Source organism: Lepidochelys olivacea (genome assembly GCF_965140295.1).
Source record: "Lepidochelys olivacea isolate rLepOli2 genome assembly, chromosome: 1".
NCBI classification, from domain to species: Eukaryota; Metazoa; Chordata; order Testudines; family Cheloniidae; genus Lepidochelys; species Lepidochelys olivacea.
The window spans coordinates 61,298,109-61,312,299 of record NC_140411.1 but is presented as its reverse complement, the minus strand read 5'-3'; the positions used below and the strand labels follow the sequence as shown (position 1 = coordinate 61,312,299).

The window sequence follows — 14,191 nt, the reverse complement described above, 5'->3', positions numbered from 1 at the left end:
CATCTACAACCAGATTCATTCCTGGAATCAGGCGGTTTAGGTCAGTGTTTCTCAACTACCAGTTTATGGACTGGTCCTGGTCCCTGACACAGTTTTGGGAGGCAGCAAGCCGGTCCCTGTTATCACAAAGGTTGAGAAACACTGGCTTAGGTGATAAGTGGTTTCTCATGAGAAAGAATTAAGCACCTGCCTCATTCCACACACAACAGCTGGAGGAGGAGGAGGAGCTGCTATTAATTTTAGAAGTTTAGCCCAGTGGTCAGAACACTCACTTGGGAGGTGGGAGATCCCCATTCAATTCCCTCTTCTCCCTGCAGGGGAGAAAGGATATGATCAGGGATCTCCTATAACTCTCACAAGAGTGCTCTGGCCGCTGAGCTATAGGCTATTCAGACTCCCACAGTCTCATCTCATGAAGCTATTCCACTTTTTCTAAATAATTAGAGAGTCATGGGAGCCAGGGGATTAGACTTGGCATCTCCACCAGGGTACAGAGTCACTCTCACGCTCTCTCTGTGGCCCAGCAACTCTAAGTCTTTATACACAGTGGAACAGCTTCAAGAGAGGAGACTGAGGAAGACCAACATCAGAATATCCCATATGTCAGTGGTTAGAGCACTCCTCTGAGAGGTGAAGGAAACCCCTGTTCAAATCCTTTCTCCTGCTAAGATAGAGTAGGAAATGGACCTACATTTCTGACATTCTAAGTGAGTGTCCTAACCACCAGGCTAAAGGTTATAAGGTGGGTGGCACCACCTACAGTGAGGTGTTGAACAGGACCTGATCTAGTAGGTGGCCTCTGAGCATGCCTACCAGATCAGGCCCTGCAGGCAAGGTAGACATGCAGATGCCTATCTTTCCACAGTTTGTGGATCACATTGGAGCTTATGTGGTAAAAGCATACAATGGGTAGAGGGAGGCAGCAGCCTGCTTATCAAGGGCTTAAGCACCTAGGGAACTTCTACCCTGAAAACTTAGGCACCTACAGAGTTAGGTGATAGCAGAGCAGGAATTTTGTGGATCACAACGGAGCCTAAAATTTTGACCTGAAGTCTGGGGTTTAGACACCCAAGTATCTTCGTGGATCTGGGCCTGGATCCCTAAATGTTTTTATGCCTGTTCAGCTATGATAAACATCAGGAATTATGAGTGAACTTTTGAATGCACATCTTTGACTAGTTATTTTTTTTATATAACTCTGCATAGTAATTGTATAAAATGAAGGATTCAGACTTGCACTCTGGTTTTACTGAAGTTATAGAATCATAGAAGATTAGGGTTGGAAGAGACCTCAGGAGGTCATCTAGTCCAACCCCCTGGTCAAAGCAGCACCAACCCCAACTAAATCATCCCAGACAGGGATTTGCCAAGTTGGGCCTCTAAGCCCATTTTCCCTGCCAGCTTGGGACTCCAGAACTCTGCCTTGTTGAGCCAGACACGCTAGCCTGCTGCAGGTCTGGTCCATGCCCACAAAGCTGCACACTTAACTGAAAACAGCTTAGCAGGCAACCTGCCTCCAGCACTCAGACACCCAGCTCCCAATGGGATCCAAATCCCAAATAAATCTGTTTTACTCTGTATAAAGCTTATACAGTTCCAGCAGACATCTTAGGTGGAAAGTAGGAGTGTTCTCATGACTGACCCCTTTTATAGCTTTGGCACAAGGCGGGAATCTTTTGTCTCTCTGGGTCCCCACCCCTCCTTTTAAATGGAAAAGTACCAGATTTAAGATGGATTCCAATATCATGTGACATGGTCACGTCTTGTGAGACTTCTTTCTTCATTACCCACAGGCTGGCCCACGTGTACACAGTCAGGCTTGCAGGTAAGTAAACCATCTACAACCAGTTGTCCTAGTCAATGGGAGTCATCAAGATTCTAAACCACCATTAAAGACTCACACTTTGCATAGGACCTCAGAGTTATACTTCATATTTCTAGCTTCAGATACAAGGATGATACATGCATACAAATAGGATGAACACACTCAGTAGATTATAAGCCTCGTGATGATACCTTACAAGAGACCTTTTGCATAAAGCATATTCCAGTTACGTTATATTCACATTCATAAGCATATTTTCATAAAATATATGGAGTGCAACATCACAGGGTCTTAAAAACCTCTAAGGATGGAGATTCCATCACCTCCCTAAATAACCCATTCCAGTGCTTCACCACCCTCCTAGTGAAACAGTTTTTCCTAATATCCCACCTAGACCTCCCACACTGCAACTTGAGACCATTGCTCCTTGTTCTGTCATCTACCACCACTGACAACAGCCTAGCTCCATCCTCTTTGGAACCTCCTTCAGGTAGTTGAAGGCCGCTATCAAATCCCACCTCACTCTTCTCTTCTGCAGACTAAATAAGCCCCGTTCCCTCATAAGTCATGTGCACCAGCCCCTAATCATTTTTGTTGCCCTCCACTGGACTCTCCAATTTGTCCACATCCTTTCTGTAGTGGGGGCCCAAAACTGGATGCAATACTCCAGATGTGGCCTCACCAGTGCCAAATAGAGGGGAATAATCACTTCCCTCGATCTGCTGGTAATGCTCCTACTAATGCAGCCCAATATACCATTAGCCTTCTTAGCAAGAAGGGAAAACTGTTGACTCATATCCACCTTCTTGTCCACTGTAATCCCCAGGTCCTTTTCCGCAGAACTTCCACTTAGCCAGTCTGTCCCCAGCCTGTAGTAGTGCCTGGGATTCTTCCGTCCTAAGTGCAGGACTCTGCACTTGTCCTTGTTGAACCTCAGATTTCTTTTGGCCCAATCCTCCAATTTGTCTAGGTCACTCTGGACCCTATCCCTACCCTCCAGCATCTCTCTCTCTCCCCAAGCTTAGTGCCATCTGCGAACTTGCTGAGGGTGCAATCCATCCCATCATCCAGATCATTAATAAAGATGTTGAACAAAACCGGCCCTAGGACTGAACCCTGAGGCACTCCGCTTCATACCAGCTGCCAACTAGACATGGAGCTGTTGATCACTAACCATTGACCCCCAACGATCTAGCCAACTTTCTATCCACCTTATAGTCCATTCATCCAATCCATACTTTTTTAACTTGCTGGCAAGAATACTGTGGGAGACCACATCAAAAGCTTTGTTAAAGTCAAGATATATCGCGTCCACCACTTTCCCCATATCCACAGAGCCAGTTATTCATAGAAGACAATCAGGTTGGTCAGGCATGACTTGCCCTTGGTGAATCCATGTTGAGTGTTCCTGATCACCTTCCTTTCCTCCAAAATGAATTCCTTCAGAAGCTGCTTCATGATTTTTCCAGGGTCTGAGGTGAGGCTGACCCATCCGCAGTTCCCCGGATTCTCCTTCCCTTTGTTAAAGATGGGCATTATATTTGCCTTTTTCCAATCATCTGGGACCTCCCCCAATCACCACGAGTTTTCCAATATAATGGTCAATGGCTCTGTAACCACATCACCCAACTCCCTCAGCACCCTCAAATATAAGTCCATGGCCAAACTCCCCATTGGCTTCAATGATGACCAGTATTTGCCCCTGGTAGCCAAACTTTCAAAAGTGACCATTGATTCTGGGTATCTCCTCTTTTGAGTTCCCAGCATGAGACACCTGACTTTCAGAATTCACAGCTCTCATTGCCATCAGCTGGAATTGTGGATAAACAACATTCCTGAAAAACAGTTCATAAGTGTCTGAGGACTGCCAAATGTCCCACATCTCAAGTGACGTGCATACATAGGAAATCATTACTACCATGCAGAATCATTGGATAATCAAATTATAGCAGTCAGGCAAAGCTCTCACATCCCCTGCCCAAGAAACTCTGTACTAGTCCTGGTCCCTTTCTCCCCTCAGCTGAGAGTTATCCCTGAACAGCTATAGGAAAGGGAAGAAATTGACTGGGATCCCATTGTTGGGCTTCAGCGGTCTCCCAGGAACCAAACACTTTTCCCCTCAGTGTGGCAGCAAAGTCCTAGCATGCCGTTCGGGGGCACTGTGCTGTCAGAGGTGCCATCTTTCAATCACAACTGGGAGATTCTTTCTTGTACCTCATACATAAAATTGATGTCATTATAGTTACACCTTGGTGTCCTGGCAAAATTGTAGTTTTGGAAATTCTGCCTACCTCTGAAGTTTTCGCTGGATACTGTATTCTTCACTTCCTCTCCTGGTGAACAGTGGTCATCTGTCATGTCGGAGGTGGCTGCACTTCAGTAATGAATAAGTGATCCAAGTGTAGTCTATCATTCAGTTACTCTGCTTAAAGCACGTGCACACTTTGGAAATTCAGTTAATTACTTATTATAGGCAGAGCAAATAGACCTCCAGTGGTTAAGGTTAACCTACACTTCCCATTATAAGATCTTGTTTTCTGTAACTTCTAACTTTACCAAAATACAGCCGGCCATTCAAGCTGAAATTTTCCATGCTGAGTGTCTTCTCATGGTGAATCTTTCTGCAAAGTTTTAGCCAAAACAGTTTACCTGTTTCTGCAAACTAGGTTAGAGAAAACAAAAATATTGTTTCCCCCCCTGTTAAATTTTTTCCCATCCATTTCATGGATAAGCTTTAGTGCTTCTGTGCTTCAGAGAAGAGACCTGAAATCTGGCATGGGGCATGCTTTGTATCAGGGATGTGCCTTCTGCCATCCCTGTAAAAATTTACCCAAATTTTGCCAAGTTATAAACCTTTGAAAAATCTCATTTCACACATGCTCAGTAAACACTTGTCAGAGTTTGGCCACTAAGGTCTCTGAAAATTCTCTCTGCACCCAAGCGTGCACTATTCTGGGGTTGCAGGGCTGAGCAAGACTTTCTCTGCATTTGTTCCTTCCAGCCCCCTGGGGCTACTGTGGTGCTGGGCACCAGAAATGAGAGAGGGAGACTCTCTCTCCTGTGTGCTCAATGCTCACTTAACATCATGTTGGGTGGCTAGAGGACTCAAAGAATTAGCAGTTATTTTCCCATTAGTAATATCGTTGCCTTGCCCACACCATGATGGGTACATTAGAAATGTAGCATAAATAACAGGCTATAAACCCTCTTGATCAACAGTTCAAATCCAGCCCAGGCTGGTAGCGACTGTAAATAATTGCCATCTAATAGATGTTCTGTGGCCATGAATTGGTGGTCTCACTTCATTCCCGGTAGACAGGTATCCACAATACAAAAAGAAACTTCTACTAAGGGCCAAATTTCTAGCCGATCTCCTTATCTACAGTTTCAAAATTTACAAATATCTTAGATACTTATATGGCCCCCATTAGTGTAGCATCTGAGTGCCTCAAAATCTTTGATGTACTTATCCTCACACTACCTCCAGGAGGGAGGGTCATACTATTATCCCCCTTTGACAGATTGAGAACTGCGGCACTTAGAGAATAAGTTACTTGCCCATGATATCTATAGCAGAGTAGGAATTGACTCCAAGTTTCAGATGGCCTAAACTAGCGCTCTAACCACTGGACCAGGTTCCTCTCCTGGGGAATCTGTTTGTCTGCACATAACCTTCTATCTGTGTACTGCTTAATAGGAAACTGCAAAAGCAAATGTTGCAGGTTACACATGCCAGTCAGTATTGTGCATGAAGATGCAGGTGTTTGTGGTCACAGCTTTTCCTGTGAGGCTAATTGAAATTTGGCCCTAATAGGCAGCCTTGGTAGAGAAATCAGATTTGAAATGGCTTGAAAAGTGAATTTCCCTCACACACCTAGCCTTGGTCCCCGAAGAACTGAGTTGAGGCACGTCAGTAGCCGATGGCTTTAGCCTGCACTGGAACTTTATAGGGTCTGTGAATTCAGCCTCAGACTTTTTTTTTTTTTTTTAAGAAATACCTGAAAAGACAAAAAAGAGATTTTACTTTTAATTCTGTGTGTTTAAAAAAAAAACAAAAAAAACGGGTTCTTCTGCCGTTACATATGAGGTCTATATAATCTTTTCTGTCCTGTTCTTACTGGAGGACCAGGGTGGACATGATGAATCTTTAACAAGAACATATTTTCTTGCAGACTGACTAAAACTGCTTTCCCCTTCAGTTACTTCAGTATCACTTCTTTGCTGCTTATAATGTCATAGTCTATCCATGAAGTCATTGAGGATAAACAGGATAGACAAGAGCTGAATTTCTGATGTAATATAAAGAAGAAATTAAAAACTTTCAAGCCTTTATCAATCATAAAGGAGCAAAAAGTACAAACCTACTCTTCTTCCCCACCATCGGGAGCAAAAGCATATTTAGATCTGACAGAAGCCTGCAGTGGATTTTAAGAGTCTGTTCTGATACACATACACAGTTCTACTTATGCAGTTTAAGTAATGGCAGAGTAATCATGTTTGTGAGAACAGGAAAAGATAAAATAACTAACAAGCTAGATAAGACTGGTTTGAACTAACACTAAACCTGTACTGATGGGGGAGGAAAGTTAACATGGAAATGAGAAACTAATACAAAATGTATAAGAAAAGAGAACAAAAAGTTATAAATAAGTTTGTGTATCAAATGGAGGTTGAAGCTGTACTGTCCGATGCTGGAGGCAACTATGATGAGATTGTCCTGATAAGCTTCCCACTTGTAAGAAACTGATCATTATTCTGAACAATTTGCTGTAATAAATATTTGTTAGACTCCTCTGCTGAGTAAGTGAACCTCAATCCAACACACACACACACACTCACTCTGCAGACCTTTTTTATTTGCTGATAAAGTCCCATTCTCACCTATGGCACAATATAAAAACACTGCCAATCCAGAACCTTTCACAAGCACTGAATTCCCCAGTTTCAGACATACTGTATTTAAAAATAAGAATCATTTGAGAAACTGTCTCTCTGGCATCAGGACTGCTTCAGAGAATACAACCCAACCTGAGCCAAAGGAGGCCCACAGATTCTGAGGCCTCACCTCACCAAGGACAGATTGCAATGCTAGGGTGATGTTTACTCTTATGCTCCAGTTCCATGTAATGAGGGGCATAAGCTGCTTTGTGCTGACTGAGAGCGCAGTGGTCCTAACAACTTGAATCCCTTGAATACAAACATCCCTCAATGTATCTCTGCCTGGCTTGGGCACATAGCAGGTTCTCTCCTCGCCTGCTTAACAGGAAATCTTCTCCCACTCATATCAGTTTCAAACACATCCACAGTTGTCACTGCACTTCAGTGAGACTTAACCTCACCAGTTAGCATGGCAAAGGAGTTTGGGCTAGTTGAGTAGGGTAGAAGATTTCTCACTGATGTTTGGACCTTTTAGTTGCACGGGCCAATTAAGCGGTATTGCAGGGAGCTCCATAGCTGCTTGAACTTCTCCTTTCTGGAACATTTTTTGGTTCTAGGAATTATTCTCCTTTTTCCTAAAGTGATACACCTTAGGTGACACCACACTTCTGCCCAATAATCAAAGTCCAAGTTAGTGGAAGAGAAGTTTGGCTGAGAAAAGACAATCAGGCCATTTTAAAATAAACAGATTTTGGGGGAAGTTAACCTAGTTTTAAAAATACTTAAAATTAGTTCATTTTAATGTATAGGTTAAAAAAGGCTTTATTATATCTTCTCTCATCCCCATTAGCGCTTCTAATTGCTTGTGTGCCCAGAACTACAGTTCTGATTGACTTGTATACATACATGATTTCACTGTAACCTGCAAAATGTAATACAATCCAATAATGCTCTTCTTGGACAGGTTTAACCCTAAACAACAATGAATGGAGTTCAGAGAATCCCAGGAACTAGATCCCAAGATCTTCAACAGTGACTACTGAGGATGGATGCCTAAGGGTATGTCTACTCTGCTACTAAAAATCTGCGGCTGACCTCTGCTAGCTGACTTGGACTTGGACTAAGGGGCTGTTTAATTGCAGTATAGACATTCAGGCTCAGGATGAAGCCTTGGCTCTGGGACCTTGCAAGGTGGGAGGGTCCTAGAGCTTAGTCTATACCACAATTAAACAGCCTCTTAACCCAAGCCCCTTGAGCCTGAGTCCACTAGTGTGGTCCAGCCAAGGGTTTTTAATCGCAATGTAGACATACCCTCAGTTTTTGCATGTCTGATACCTTTAACAGAGCCTTGTCTTAAGAGGGGACAGTGCTCAGCACTTCATGGAAATTGGGTACCCAAAACCAAGGTACCCAACATTACTAATGACTTTTCAAAATTTTGGCTCGAGTATATAATCAAAACAGTTTGAGGGCAAAGGTCAGCCAGGAGACCTGCTGGTATTCAGCCAACAAATGTATGAAATGGGAGTGGGAAAGGGAAAATACCTTGTCAAGTCTAAACTACTAACATCAAATTAAATTTTCAATATTTTATATAGACATTTCATGATAAAAATCTCACAGATGTTCTGTTTAAAAAAAAAAGACATCAGTGATCAAAGACTGTGTATGAACAGCAGAGAATTACAAATGCTTAGAACTTAAAAACTTTGTTGAAACACACTCAGAAGATTTAAAGATTCCAAATACAGCAATAGAGCTGAGGTTGTATAGGCAGACAATACGTGGCGTTTAAATGATTTATCTTCTCCTACTTTCAAGGAAGCACTGGTCTACAAGATGCACTGAGATATCGTGCTTCAGTTCTCCCCAGGAGCATTACAAAAAGAACTTGCTGGCATCCTATTGTAGCTAATCTTCTGGAGACTTATATTCACATACATTAAAGGATGTTCTCATGTATTATTTCACAATCTTAAAATGTAGATCTGTTTCTTAAGTATATCATTTTAGACAGTGATTTCATCTGAGACTTCTGCTTAAGAACTGCTAGCATATTGTGTTTTTTTGTATGTTTGTTTTTTGCATAGAGTGAACATCACAAGCTTTATAAATTGCTTTGTTGACATTAAAAAATAAGTAGCAACAACTGTCTGTATTATACTTGGAGTGCACTCTTCCCTCTATTTCCAGAGTGATGGCTCTCAATTCATACTGTACCCAGAAATAGATTCATTTTACCAAAATAGACAGGGGTACTAAATTGTTTCTGAGTCTCTCCTGTCAATAAAAGTAAGGGACAGGCAACTCAACCCAAGCAAGGCAATAAGCACTTTTAAAATTTTCATGTAACATTTCAAGATTAGAAAACATAACAATGTGGGGATAGGAAAAAGTGAAGAAACTTCCCTTTCCTAAAAATGGTGATTGTTTATGGGAACAAAAAGGTTTTAAAAGGACCTGATTCACAGCTTCATTATTGCAGTTTTATATCAGAGTACTTCAGGGAAATCCATGGCGTTTCACTGGTATAAAACTAGAATGTAATAGCAATGACTATGAGTAGTCCCACTAAATGTATGCAGTGCTGTGGTAGCTGTGTCAGTCCCAAGATATTAAAGAGACAAGGTGGGTGAGGTAATATCTTTTATTGGACCAACTTCTGTTGGCGAAAGAGACAAGCTTTCAAGCCTCACAGAGCTCAAAGTACTTTTCGCAGACCTGAGAAGAGCTCTATGTGACTCAAAAGCTCTTCTCTCTCACCAACAGAAGTTGGGCCAATAAAAGATATTACCTCACCCACCTTATCTCTCTAGTCTCATTAAAGTCAATTAAGCGCTTGCAGGATCAGGGCCTTAGAGGACAAAATGAAACAGGATAATCTTATTATGGCATTTGCCTTTACAGTAAGAAATGACAGAAAAATACAGAAACATCTACTTAACTATTTTTTAAAACAGTAATTGTCAAGGACAAGTATCAGAGGGTTAGCCATGTTAGTCTGTATCCACAAAGACAATGAGGAGTCCGGTGGCACCTTAAAGACTAACAGTTTTATTTGGGCATAAGCTTTTGTGGGTAAAAAACCCATTCTTCAGAGACATGCCATGAAAACTTATGCCCAAATAAAACTGTTAGTCTTTAAGGTGCCACCGGACTCCTCATTGTTTTTGTCAAGGACATACCTTCAAAGCGTACTCTGGCAATAATATATCACAACAGGAAAGAAAGATTAAATACTGTATTAAAGCTTCAGTCACTAAAAGGAACAAAAGCAAAGCAATGTAAAGCTAGGGATAAAATTAATCATATTTAGAGAAAGTTGTTACATATCATTAAAAAAATAAAGCAATTTTTTAAAAAATGGCTAAGAAGGATCACAACAGGTAATCATTAAAAACAGAAGTTGTTATATTCCAAAAGAGCAATCAAATGTATTAACAACTTGTACTCCACCCACTATATTATTGTGGAAGAAATTCATGTTCTTCAAACATTAAGAATCAAACCCAAATCCCAGTGCCCAGCATGAGAAACTGAACAAGACGACAAACAGGAGGGGAATCCTCGAGTACAGCGTGCAGAGCTACTCTGTGACCCCTCGATGACAGCCCAGCCACTTCCACTGCCTCTTGGAGCGTGCACCGGCTGTAGTGCCCCCAGCTTTTCCATTTTCCACAGCAGAATTGCACCAGTTTCATTGCTTAGGGGACTTCTGTGGCTACAGAGGAGGGAGCTGGATTTGCCCCTACAAGCACAATATTGAAGAAGCAGCAGCAGATTTCTTCCTTGTGCTGAATATCGAAGAATTTAGGGAATTAAAGTCCCCAAGCAGGCTCATGATGATGTCATGAATTTGTAGATTTTAACAAATGTGTTTACAGTATTGTATCCGTGTGTCACAATTACAGTACAGTCTACTAACTTCAAACTCAGCAAGTTTGGGTTTTTTAAGAGAGCTCTTATCCCTGCTTTATATGCTGAAATGCAAAACATAAGCCCTGATCCTACAAACACTTAGGCAGAAGCTTAACTTTACTCACAAACACTAAGGGTGAAATCCTTGCCCTTTGGAAGCTAATGGGAATTTTACCAGTGATGTCAATGGGGCCAAAATTTCATCCCAAATGGTAGGTCTACACTGGATCTGGAGGAGTAATTTCCAGCTCATGTAGACATACCCACGCTAGATCTGATTCAGCTAGCATGCTACACAGAGAAGTGTGGCCAAGGCAGCATGAGTGGCAGAAGGGGCTAGCTACCTGAGTATGTACTTATGGTCTTGGATGGCATCAGAGGGAACCCATCCAACCACTTGCAGCTATTCTATTTTTAGTGTGCGGTCTCAATCAGACCTAGTTAGTGCGGGTATGTCTACTCAGGCTGGAAATCCAGCTCCAGGGTAGACATACCCGTAAGGTTTGCAAAATCAGGGCCTTAAAATTTGGAGCCCAACCCTGCATTCCATACGCAAGTAATGAAGGATCAGGCCTACTATTTGGTTTTGACTTCCTAAAGAGTTGGAAGGCTAATACTGTTTAATATTTAAATACAATAATCTACCTTTCCTACAACTATATAATGCTCAATGCTTCAAACACTTCTTCTCATGTGCAGGCCTTACTCAGACTGTTGGTTTTATTGAGCTCAATGGCATTGCTTACATGAGGAAGAAGTATTAATTTCAGTATGGGTTTGTATGATTTCACTATACACGAGTCACAAAATTGTCCATTCAGAGTCAAAGACAAGGAACCCAACCAAATACGTCACTGTGGACAATGTGAAAATGTGAATTAGTTTCAGCACTACAGTTTTCTTGAGATCTGTTTAAACAAGAGGATTTCTTTAAAAGTCTTAATCAGGATGCGGGTCCTGTTATGCTACATGCTGTACAAATTGAGTAGCGGATGTGGTGCCTGCCCAAAAGAATTTACAGTCTAATCTAGAGTTCATCATTTCACATTACATTACCGTGAGAACACATCTTAGACATAACATTCAGAAGTATATGAGTTGTAGACCAAATATCACGTTGTTATTGATTAAGGAGTGATACTTATATGGAAAAATCTGAACATACTGATGTAATTTAGCAAATTACCCCCCTTCAATTTTCTATTATTTATCTTACATTCAATATCCGTTTTTTTTTTTATACAAAAGCAAACCAAAATCTCCCCTCCTCCCATTCCTGATCTGTAATCTTCCATGTAGCTGAATTTGTACGTTAAAAAAAGCACAAGACAGAACAATTGCTTTGATGACAGTACAGTTGAAAAACATTAACCTTGCAGATAAAGGACAAACAACATATTAAAATCAGCAACATGCAAAACACTTTCTTTATTTCCATACTAAGTTAGAGCAGGGGTGGGCAAACTATGGCCCATGGGCCGGATCCGGCCCATCAGGGCTTTGGATCTGGCCCGGGGGATTGCCACCCCTGTGGCGCCGTGGGCCCCGCGCCACTCCCAGAAGCAGCCAGCACCATGTCCCTGCAGCCCCTGGGGGAGGGAGGGGCAGCACACAGAGCCCTCTGCCCCTCCTCCCCCAGGGGCTGCAGGGACATGGTGCTGGCTACTTCTGGGAGTGGTGCAGATCCAGGGCAGGCAGGGAGCCTGCCTTAGCCCCGCTGAGTGGCGTTACCACCCTGGAGCCGCTCAAGCTAAGTACTCCTGCACCCCAACCCCCTGCCCTGAGCCTCCTGCCACACCGCCCCTACACCTCAACCCCCCGCCATGAGCCACCTCCCACACTCCGCATCCCCGCCCTGAGCCACCTCCCACACTCCGCACCGCCTCCTGCGCCCCAAACCCCTGCCCCGAGGCCCCTCATACACACCGCACCCCTCCTCCGCCCCAACCCATTGCCCTGAGCCCCTTTCTGCACCCCACACCCCCTCCCAAACCCCACACTCTCTCCCACACCCCAACCACCTGCCCCAGCCCTACATTCATGGCCCTGTATGCAATTTCCTCACCTAGATGAGGCCCTCGGGCCAAAAAGTTTGCCCACCCCCGAGTTAGAGAAAATGACCTTCAGGGTTTATGAAAACAATTACAAATATAAAGAAGTTTGCTCTAATATGCCCCTTTAAAAAACTAAGATTAGTTGAATCACTGAAACAAAAAACCAAGAGCCATCACTATTCACACAACAAAGATACTATCTTCCTGCTACTCCTAAACATGTCACTGAACTTAATGTTTTCACCTAACAGAGATATGAAAAGCAACTCCATCTCTGCTTTCTCTCTCACTCCTTCCCCTTTATAAATAGTCTGGAATGGACCCAGTGTAGTCTTTTCTCAGGCAACATTTCTAGCGCAAATCAATAGGAGTTTTGCTTGAATCAGGACTGCAGTATTGGTGACCCTGCTGAAATCTAATGTTATCTGAAGGGAGCTTGAGTCAATTTGGAAATAAAATCCACTAAGAAACCTGTACTGTTATTAAATACAATTGGTAACGCTACGTCCAGTAGATAATGAGTCAAGGTTAAACGAATACAACTAAGCTAAATTTGAAGTTTCTTTGATTTTTTTTTTTAAATCACTGCTAAGGTGAATTCCCTTTTACTCTACACCTTTCCAGACTACACTTAGACAAAAACTATTTTGTCAACTGTCTTAAGGCTGATAACTTAACACACAACAAGAAACATGGGGAAAACTAGACACAACATCCAGAGCAACAAACATAAGATGAATGTGACAGGAGATAATGGTTTCAAAACTCACTGTTTGCTTTGTTTTCTTTTTAACTGGTACTGCTACCGTTCAGCCAGTGGTTTTCGTTCCTAGGCACACAAACAGGCATTGGAATCCTGCGCTGAAAGGAAAGGATGAGAAAAAGGGTAAGTACTCCTGAGTCATTAACTAGCAAGCAGCACGCTCAATAAGTCCCCTCATCGACAAAGAACAATATTAAACAGCAATAAAGATTATTAAAAAATCATCAGTCAGTACAGAAAAATCTAATACAAGTAACATGCCAGTAATAAATCACAATAATAAATAGCAATGAGAAACATACGTCATAAGGACTATGGTAACACCACAGCTGATAAATAACTGCAGATGGTAATGAAGGAAGTAAAACAAAAAGGTAACAGCAATAATAAGCTCATCAATAATTACTTATCACTAATAATGATAAAGCTAACCCTATAGCAGTAGTGATAAGGACTATTCTAGCATCATCCATAACTATTCAGAGACACCAATAACTATGGAAATGCTGACTAGGAAAGACTATCACTGCACTAACGAATGAAACGAGAGGAGCCCATGCTAATTACGAGTGTGTCATATTAATAATCTTCACCACTCCTGCAGTGCAATGCTGCTGCACAGGGGTCCAGCGCCGCCTCCTATTTGCCGCCCCACCTTGGCCACTAGCACCTTGCAGCTGAGCTGCACCACGCCTAGCCACCAGCCCCAACCCCAGCCCGCGCGCGCGCCGCCCCGCGGCTGAACCCCTGGCG

The 14,191-nt window shown here is 42.5% G+C and overlaps 1 protein-coding gene across 1 annotated transcript in view; it reads right to left on the bottom strand.

The window, feature by feature from the left end:
* Positions 1 to 4,330, bottom strand: part of LCP1 (lymphocyte cytosolic protein 1) — a 63,981-nt gene extending 59,651 nt beyond the window's left edge. Inside the window, exon 1 of the mRNA XM_084628748.1 lies at positions 4,117 to 4,330. The gene's annotated coding sequence lies outside the window, so the exon portion shown is untranslated. The remainder of the gene's footprint in view (positions 1 to 4,116) is intronic.
* Between the last annotated feature and the right edge of the window lie 9,861 nt (positions 4,331 to 14,191).